Raw genomic sequence first — 10,192 nt, forward strand, 5'->3', positions numbered from 1 at the left:
GGTATACAAACATTGATTATGCAGGTACCCTTGTTGATGAGGTATGCCCCTCCCTCCTCTAGCAGTTTCCCTCAACTGCCAATCTCACCCCCCCTCCCCTGACAGTTTCCCACTACTGCCAGTCCCTTTCTTATAGTATTATAATAATTGTTCAAGGTCTGCTTATGAGTGAAAACATATGGTACTCTGTTCTTTGTTTCTGTGATAGATCACTGAGTATGATCGACTCTAAATCCATCCAAGTTGCTGCGAAGTCCATATGTTTGTCCTTCTTTATGGCTGATAATATTCCATTGTGTATATATACCACATTTTTTTAATCCAGTCCAGCTTCGATGGGCAACATGGTTGGTTCCATGTTTTTGCTATTGTGAATAGAGCTGCAACAAAGATACACGTGCAGGTATCTTTTTTATAGAATGATTTGAGTTCCTCCAGGTATATTCCCAATAGGGGAATTCCTGGATCATATGGAAGGTCAATTTTTAGTTTTTTCAGAAATCGCCACACTGTCTTCCAAAGAGGTTGCACTAGTTTGCATTCCCACCAGCAGTGTAGAAGCATTCCTTTGTTTGTTTTAAGCTGAAAGTTTTTACATGAGTATAAAGAATCACTTTACGTGGAGCTTAAAATGGCTACCTGCTGTCTCCCTTCTCAGACCATTCTTTTTAAAATGAAAAAGCATTCTTACAATTAAAAGATTTATTTCAACTATGAATGTCCTTAAATCATTTGAGGTGGAGGTATATTTTACGTAAATTTCTTCCCATTTTTATAGGAACATGATAAGGGATAAGATTTTCCATTTTATTCTTGTTGCTGCACCTGGAAGGAGCTGTTTTTCTTTACCTTCATGTTTGATGTAAAGTCGAAAGAGAAACTAAAGCTAGTGGCTATCTTCTTGGCAGTTCAGCTTTTGTAGTCCCTCCTCTTATTTTCTGCCTCACTCTGCTTTCCCTGCTGTACACATTAAGTAGGCAGCCTGCTGTTGCACCTGCCTGCTGTTGTAAAGTCTCTAGTTTGAGAACATTGTGATTACTCTTCATTTCATAATTTGCATTGCTTTGTGGATTTTGCCCTATATTTTTTTCCCCTTTTCAGAGACATTACTGATAAAAATGATCTTGCTTTAATATGTAATGTATCATGAAAGCATTATCATTTTTTGTTGAATAGAAAATAACATTGATAAAGACAAGGGATTTCATTAATAAATAAGGCACACTTACTTGGTTGCTTGTCTCTAAACTATGTAAGTATAAAAGTGTGCTTGGATGCATCTTTGGTCTATATATAATTAGATATTTTCTTTATAATTTGTTTAGTTAAGGTGTGCAGTGTTTTTTTCTTTGTATTTAATCTATTTTACGTTTTAGAATTTTTTTTTTTTTTTTTTAGTTGGAGTCTCACTCTGTTACCCAGGCTGGAGTGCAGTGGCACAATCACGGCTACTGCAGCCTTGACCTGCTGGCTCAGGCGATCCTTCCACCTCAGCCTTCTGCACTACCATACCTGACTAATTTTTTTTTATTTTTTGTAGAGAGGAGGTTTATCCAGGCTGGTCTCAAACTGCTGGGCTCAGGCAATCCTCTTGCCCGTCTCCCAAAGTACTGGGATTAGAGGCATGAGCCACTGTGCCTGGTGAAAAATTTTGTTTCTTTAAAAAAGAAAAGTCACTTGTACTTTGAAACTATCATTTTCCTTTCTTACCTTTAATACAATGTTAACTGTAGGTTTTTGTTTTATGCTTTTTATCAAGGTGAATAAATCTCCATTCTACCATTTTCCTTTCTAAAATATCATTTTTTGTTTTTGTTTTCATATTCAAAGATGATAATTTAGTGGATTAACCAGTCCAGATGCACTTATCTTTGAAAAGATAAATCTACAATTACCATAGGTATTTAAACTGTCTCATGATATGCCAGGTTTTTTGGTTTGTTTTTATTTGGTATAAATGAATTTGTCTACTTAATTAAATATTGGAGTTTAATTCTCTTGAACTACAATGGTTCTATATTCACTGAAATGACACATCTTTTTAGAATGAAAATTCTACTTTTGAAGAACGATCTGAATATAAAAGGTGAAAATGACCTGTATGTTACATTGATTCTATTTTAAGTAGAAACTTAAAATTGCAACGTTAATTAACTTTTAAAATGTTTATGACTTTTAAAATGTGTAGATTAAAAGCAAGTTAATAAAAATTTATGATTTATTTATTTTGATTCAAAATAAAAGTATCTGTGTTGAGCACAACAGAAGTGAGTCTTGTGGTAGCCTGAGCCTGCTTTATCCCTTGGATCTGTTTCTCATATCCTATCTCTCATTAGAGTTTATGTACTGCTTTTTATAGTTTGCTTTTCTAAGGAGATAATTAATAGTACAAGACTTATTTCTCATTCAGAAATTTTCCTTCTGCTGTGCCTGAAACTTAGAGCATCATATGCCGAGCTACCTAGAAATTAGGTCTTTCATATTTTAAAGACATTGAGTCACAAAGTGTTTGTTTTTTTTTTTGAGTCAGAGTCTCACTCTGTTTCCCAGGCTGGAGTGCAGTGGCATGCTCATGGCCACTGCAGCCTCGACCTGCTGGGCTCAGGTGATCCTTCTGCCTTAGCCTTCCAAGTACATACATGCCACGACGCCCAGCTAGTTTTTGTGATTTAGTGTAGAGACGAAGTCTCACCATGTTACCCAGGCTAGTTTCGAACCCCTGGACTCAGGCAGTCCTCTCACCTCAGCCTCCCAAAATGCTGGGATTACAGGCTGAGCCACCGCTCCTGGTCACAAAGTGTTTTTAAAATAGAGGTATACATCTTATTACTTCCAGAAAAGATACTAGATAAGTTACAACACTAAAGTGTGTACAAATCCTGGTAAATAATAACTTTCCTAACAAACTTACCTCTTTTTTAACAAATTTCTTTGAAATAATTTTAAACTCACAAAAAGTTGTAAAAATATTCGAGTTCCTGTGTACCCATCACCTAGTGATCATTCCCCATTGATAACACTTAACCATAATTTATTATCGAAACAGACATTAACTTTGGTGTACTACTATAAACTACAGAATTATATTAGATTTTTACCAGTTTTATGTATTTTTAAAAATTAATAAGCCTAAAAAATACTTTATGTTTTAGAACTGTTTTAGCTTCATGCCAAAATTGAGCAGGGAGTACAGCGTTCCAGCATACTCTTTGCACCCACTGTACCCCTCACAGCCACTCCCACTAACAGCATTTCCAACCACAATTGGTACATGTGTTACAACTGATGAACTTACATCAACATATCACCCAAGGTCTATAATTCATGTTTGGGTTTATTTTCAGTGTTGTGCACTCTATGGGTTTGGACAGATGTATGATGACATGCCTCTGTTTTCACTGCCGTAAAGTCCCTGGTGTTCTGCCTGCTCATACCTCCCTTTCCCCATCCTTACTAATTGTTCATTGTGTTCCTGTCTTCATAGTTTTGCATTTTCCAGAATGTAATATTGTTGGAGTCCTTTGGTATGTAGGCTTTTCAGGTTGGTCTCACTTACTTAGCAATATATACATTTAAGTTTCCTCATTCATTTCAAGTCTCTTCTATGTCTTGTCTTTTTTTTTTTTTTGAGTTGGAGTCTCATGCTCCTGGCCACTGCATCCTCGACCTGCTGGACTCAGGCGATCCTTCTGCCTCTGCCGTCCAAGTAGCTGGAACTACAGGCACATGCTACCATGCCCAGCTAATTTTTTGATTTATTGTAGAAATGAGGTCTCACCAAGTTGCTCAGGCTGGTCTCGAACCCGAGAATTCAGGCAATCCTCTCAGCTCAGCCTCCCAGAGTGCTGGGATTACAGGTATGAGCCATCGTGCCCAGCCTTCCTCTATGTCTTTTCATGGGCTCGCTCTTTTCTTTTTAGTGCTGAGTAATCTATCATCTGAATGTACCACAGTGTATTCACTCACCTATTGAAGGACATCCTAGTTGTTTCCAAGTTTTGGCAATTATGAATTAAGCTCCTATGAACCTTGTGCAGGTTTTTGTGTGGACTAAGTTCTCATTTTATTTAAGTAAATATCAAGGAGTGCAATTACTGGATTGCATGATGAGAAAATGTTTAATTTTGTAAGAAATGGCCATTTGAAAGTGACTGCACCATTTTTCATTTCCACCAATGAATGAGAGTACATGTCCTGTTCAGCATTTGGTTGTATTTTGGTGATTCCTATAGGTCTGTAGTGGCATCTTGCTTTATTTGCAATTCCCTAACGACACGATGAACATCTTTTCACATGCTTATTTGCCATCACTATATCTTCTTTGGTAAGGTGTCTGTTCAATTTTTGTCCATTTATTTACTGTGTTGGGTTCATTTTCTTATTCTTTAGTTTTAAGAGTTTTTTTTGTGTGTGTGTGTGTTGGAGTCTCACTCTATTGCCCAGGCTGGAATGCAGTGGCACGCTCACGGCCACCCCAGCGTCGACCTGTTGGGCACCGGCAATCCTTGGCCTCAGCCTTCCAGGTAGCCGGAACTACAGGTGCATGCTACCATGCTGGCTAATTTTTTATTTTTATTGTAGAGATGAGGTCTTGCCTAGTTGCCCAGGCTGGTCTTGAACCCGTGGGCTCAGGCAATTCACTTGCTTTGGCCTCTCAAAGTGCTGGGATTAAGGAGTTCTTTGTATATTTTGGGTAATAACCTTTTATCAATGTGTCTTTTGGGAATGTTTTTTTCCCAGCCTGTGGTTTGTCTTCCCGTTCTCTTTACCTTGTCTTTCACAGAATGGATGTTTTTAATTTTAATGAGACCCAGTTTATCAGTCTTTTTTTTTCTTTCTTTTTTTTTTGAGTTGGAGTCTCACTCCCAGCCACCGCAGACTCGACCTGCTGGGCTCCGGCGATCCTTCCGCCTCAGCCTTCCAAGTAGCTGGAATTACAGGCATGCGCTACCACACCCGGCTGATTTTTTGATTTATTGTAGAGATGAGGTCTTGCTGCCCAGGCGGTCTCGAACTCGCAGGCTCAGGCAATCCACTGACCTCAGCCTCCCAAAGGCGCGGGATTACAGGCTGAGCCACCTAGCCTGGCTATCAGTCTTTCATAGATAGTTTCTTTGGTGTTGCAGCTAAAAAGTTATTATTAACCTAGGGTCATCTAGTTATAGGAATTTTATAGTTTTGTATCTTACATTTAGGCTTATGATTTATTTATTTATTTTTAAGTTGGGGTCTCACACTTGCTCAGACTGCAGTGTCATGGCCCAATCACAGCTCACTGCAGCCTCGACCTCCTGAGCTCAGGCAAATTTCCTGCCTCATCCTCTTGAGTAGTTGGGACTACAGGTGCATGTCACTAGCCCCCCCCCCCCACTTTTGTAGTGATAAAATCTCACTATGATGCCCAGGCTGGTCTTAAACTTCCGACCTCTTCCCATCTCAGCCTCTCGAAATGCTAGGAGCACAGGCATCAGCCACTGTGCCTGGCCAGGTTTATGATTTATGTTGAGTTAATTTTAGTGAGGGATGTAAGGTCTGTGTCTAGATTTATGTTTTTGCATGTGAATTTCTAGTTGTTCTGGCACTATTTGTTGAAAAGAGTGTCTTTGCTCTATTGTATTGCCTTTGCTCCTTTTTTGAAGATCAGTTGACTGTATTTTTGTGGGTCTATTTCTAAGCTCTCTTTCTGTTCCATTGGTCCATTTATCTGTATAATAATAGTATATTGTCTTGATCACTATAGCTTTTTTTTTTGAGTTGGAGTCTCACTCTTGTCGCCCAGGCTGGAGTGCAGTGGCATACTCATGGCCACCCCAGCATCGACCTGTTGGGCTCCGGCGATCCTTCTGCCTCAGTCTTCCAAGTAGCTGGAACCACAGGCGCATGCTAACATGCCCGGTTAATTTTTTATTTATTGTAGAGATAAGGTCTCGCCAAGTTGCCCAGGCTGGTCTCGAACCTGCAGGCTCAGGCAATCCACTTGCCTCGGCCTCCCAAAGTGCTGGAATTACAGGCTGAGTCACCGAACCTGGCCAATTACTGTAACTTTATAGTGATTTCAAAGTCAGATAAAGTCAGTCTTCCAACTTTGTTCTTCTCCTTTAACATTGAGTTGGCTATTTAGTCTTTTGCCTTTCCACTTAAACTTTAGATTCAGTTTGCCAATATCCACAAAATATTGGTGGAATTGATTGGGATTCTGTTGAATCTATAGATCAAGTAGGGAAGAACTAGCATCTTGATAATATTCATTCTTCCTATTTTTGACCATGGAGTATCTCTGCATTTATTTAGTTCTTTGTCATCTTTCAATAACGTTTTGTAGTTTACTTCCTATAAATCTGGTAGATATTCTGTTCAATTTATACCTAAGTATTTTATTTGTGCTTGATAATTAAATGGTAATTTTAAAATTTCAAATACCACCTATTTTTTGCTAGTAGATAGGAAAGCAATTGACTTTGGTATATTAATCTTGTATTGTGCAACCTTGCTATATCACTTATTCTAGTAGGGTTTTTTTTGTAACTTTATTTTATTTTATTTTATTTTATTTTAATAAACAACAAATATATATATATACTTTTTCGTTCAGGCACCCTTGTTGATAAGAGGTGTCTTCCCGTCCCCAGACAGATATTTACTACCGTTAATCCCATCTCCCTTCCCCCCATTCTAGGAGTTTTTGGTTGATTCTTTCAGATTTTCTACATAGGCTATCTTGTTGTCTATGAACAAAACAGATTTATTTCTTTATTTCCAATCTGTACACCTTTTATTTTCTTATTACATTAGCTAGGACTTCCAGTATGATGTTGAAAAGCAGTGAAGAGAAGAGACATGGTCTCACCAAGTTGTCCAGGCTAATCTTGAACCCCTGGACTCAGACAATCCTCTTGCCTCTGCCTCCCAAAGTGCGGGGATTACAAGTGTGAGCCACTGTGCCCAGCCAGATTGTGTCTTTTAAGGAGTTAATCCTTGCCATTTAGTTTTTCAAGTTTGTGGATATAGAGTTATCCGTAGTATTCCTTTATCTGTAGTGATGTCCTTTCTTTCATTTTTCTGATACTAGTAATTTGTGTCTTCTGTCTGTAAAAACAGATGAAGCCAGCCTGGCTAAGGCTTAGAAACTTTTACTGATATTTTCAAAGAACTACCTTTTGGTTTTATTGATTTTGTCTATTGATTTTCTGTTTTCTATTTTATTGGCTTCTACTCATGATTATTTCTTTTCTTACATTTACTTTGGATTTAACTTGTTCTTTGTTTCCTATGATTAAAACTTAGAATATTGATTTTAGATCTTATTTTCTAATAAGTGTATTTAATGCTATCAGTGTCCCTGTAAGTAATGTTTTCCTGCATCCTATTTTAAAATTTGATAGGTTAAATCCTTATTTTCATTTAGTTTAAAATATTTTAAAATTTTCTTGAGCATTCTTTTATCCATTTATTTAGAAATATATTGCTTGATTTCCAAGTATTTTGGAATTTTCCAGCCATCTTTCTGTAATTGGTTACTAGTCTGAGAGCAAACATTATTTGATTTCTATTCTTTTTTTTTTTTGAGTTGGAGTCTTACTCTGTCAACCAGACTGGAGTGCAGTGGCCGCTCCCAGCTGCCTCAGCCTCAACCTGGGCTCCGGCGAGCGCCACTATGCCTGGCTAATTTTTTTGATTTATTGTAGAGATGAGGTCTCGCCAAGTTGCCCGGGCAGGTTTTGAACCCGCGGGCTCAGGCAATCCACTCACCTTAGCTTCCCAAAGTGTAGGATTACAGGCTGAGCCATGGAGCCTGGCTGATTTCTATTCTTTTACATTTGTTAAGATGTGTTTTATGGTGCAGAATGTGGTTTATCTTGGTGAATGTTTTATGTGAGCTTAAGAATATGTATTCTTTTGTTGGATTAAGTAGAGTATAGATGTTAATTATATCCAGTTGATTGATGGTGTTGTTGAAGTTACCAGTGTCCTTATTGATTTTCTGTTACTTGATCTGTCCTTTGCTGCTAGAAGGGTGTTAAAATCTTCAATTATAATAGCGGACATATAGTTGGGTCTTGTTTTTTATCCACTCTGGAAATCTTTGTCTTTTAATCATTGATGTTTGTGGTGATTTTTGATAATTTGGATTAATATCTACCATATTTGTTATTCAAAAATGGTGTCAAGAACACACAATGTGAAAAAGGCAATCTTGTAAATAGTGTTGGGAAGACTGGATTTCAACATACACAAGAATGAAATTGAACCCTTACCTTACACCGTATTAAAAAAATCAATTCATAATGGAATAAAGGCTTAAGCTAAAGATCTGAAACTGTAAAACTACTAAAAGAAAACATTGAGGGTAACCTCCATGATATTGGTATGGGCAATGATATTTTGGATTTGACCTCAATGCTCAGGCCACAAGAACAAAAATAGACACATGTGATTGTATCAAACTAAAAAGCTTCAGCACAGCAAAGGCAACAACTGAATGAAGAACCAACCTACATGTTGGTAAAAGATGTTTGCAATTTATCTCTCTGATAAGGGGTTAATATCCAAAATATACAAAGAACTCAACTCATTTATTTTAAAAGTTGATTTAATTTTATTTTTGAGTCAGAGTCTCAAATTAAAATTATGGGGAATTCCTGAAAAAACTAAAAATTATCCAGGCTGGAGTGCAATGACACAGTTATGATCACGGCTCACAGCAGCCTCATCCTCCTGGCCTCATGTGATTCTTCCACCTCAGCATCCCGAGTAGTTGGAACTACAGGTGTGGGCCATAAGGTATGTATCCAGCCAGCTAATTTTTATATTTTCCGTAGAGACAAGGTCTTGCTATGTTGCTCAGGCTGACCTTGAACTCCTGGGCTCAAACAATTCTCCTTTCTCGGCCTCCCAAAGTGCTGGGATTACAGGCATGAGCCACCATGCCCTGGAAGCTCAACTAAATAACAAGGAAACAATTTGATTAAAAAATTGACAAAGGACCTTAAAAGATATTCCTCTGAAGAAGGCATACAGATGGCCAAAAGATATCTAGAAAAAAAATGCTCAATATCACTAATCATTAGGGAAGTACAAATTAAAATCATGATGGGCTGTCATCTCACACCTGTCAGAATGGCTATGATTAAAAAGATGAAAGACAATGTGTTGACAAAGATGTGGAGAAAAGGAAAGTTTTGTACATTGTTGGTGGGAATCTAAATTAGTACAGCCACTATGGAAAATTATGGGGGATTCCTGAAAAAACTAAAAATAGAATAACCATATGATCTAGCAATCCCACTTCTGGGTATGTATCCAGAGAATTTGAAATCATTAAGTAAGAGACATCTGCACTCGTGTTTATTGAGCATTTATTCACACATGATCTTAGCCAAAAGACTGAGAAGCCACATTGCAGCCTTATTCTCAATAGCCAAGATATGGAATCAACCCAAGTGTCCACCAGTGGATAAGTGGGTAAAGAAAATATGGCATATATACACAATGGAATACTATTCAGCCTTTAAAAAGAAGAGCCTATCATTCATGACAGCATAGATGGACCTGGAAGACATTATGCTAAGTGAAATAACCCAGGCACAGAAGGACAAAGACAACATGATTTCACTTATATGTGGAATCTAAAACAATCAGACTCATAGAAGCAGAGAGTAGAATGGTGATTGCCAGAGACTAGGTGGTAGGAGAATGGGGAGATATTTTGTCAAAGGGTACACAGTTTCAATTAGGAAAAATAAATTTTTTTAGATGTATTGCATAGCACGGTGACTATAGTTAATGATAATGTATATTTCAAAATTAGAATAAGTTTCAAGTGTTCTCACAAAGATGACAAGTATTAGAGGTTATAGATATGTTAATTAGCTTGATTTAATCATTCCACATTGTATACCTATTACATTGTATACCTATTACATCACCTATTGTATGTATTTATGGGGCATATAATGTATTTAAAAAATACATTAGCGGGGGTGGGGGGATCAGTAGTTATAGCCATTTGCCACACGAGGTCATTATATACTTGATTGTTTACTGTGCTCTGGCTATAATCCAAGCTTCATTATTTTGATTGTGAGTGGCTGGAAAAAAGATAGGCTCTCAGGGGAGGTCTTTTGTCTTGCAGGACCTAAAGTATTACTGATTAATAAATACTTCCTTGAGTGAGACTTTATGTGTACAGATG

Source organism: Carlito syrichta, unplaced genomic scaffold, assembly GCF_000164805.1.
Source record: "Carlito syrichta isolate Samal-C Ts95f unplaced genomic scaffold, Tarsius_syrichta-2.0.1 Scaffold306677, whole genome shotgun sequence".
Lineage (NCBI taxonomy): Eukaryota > Metazoa > Chordata > Mammalia > Primates > Tarsiidae > Carlito > Carlito syrichta.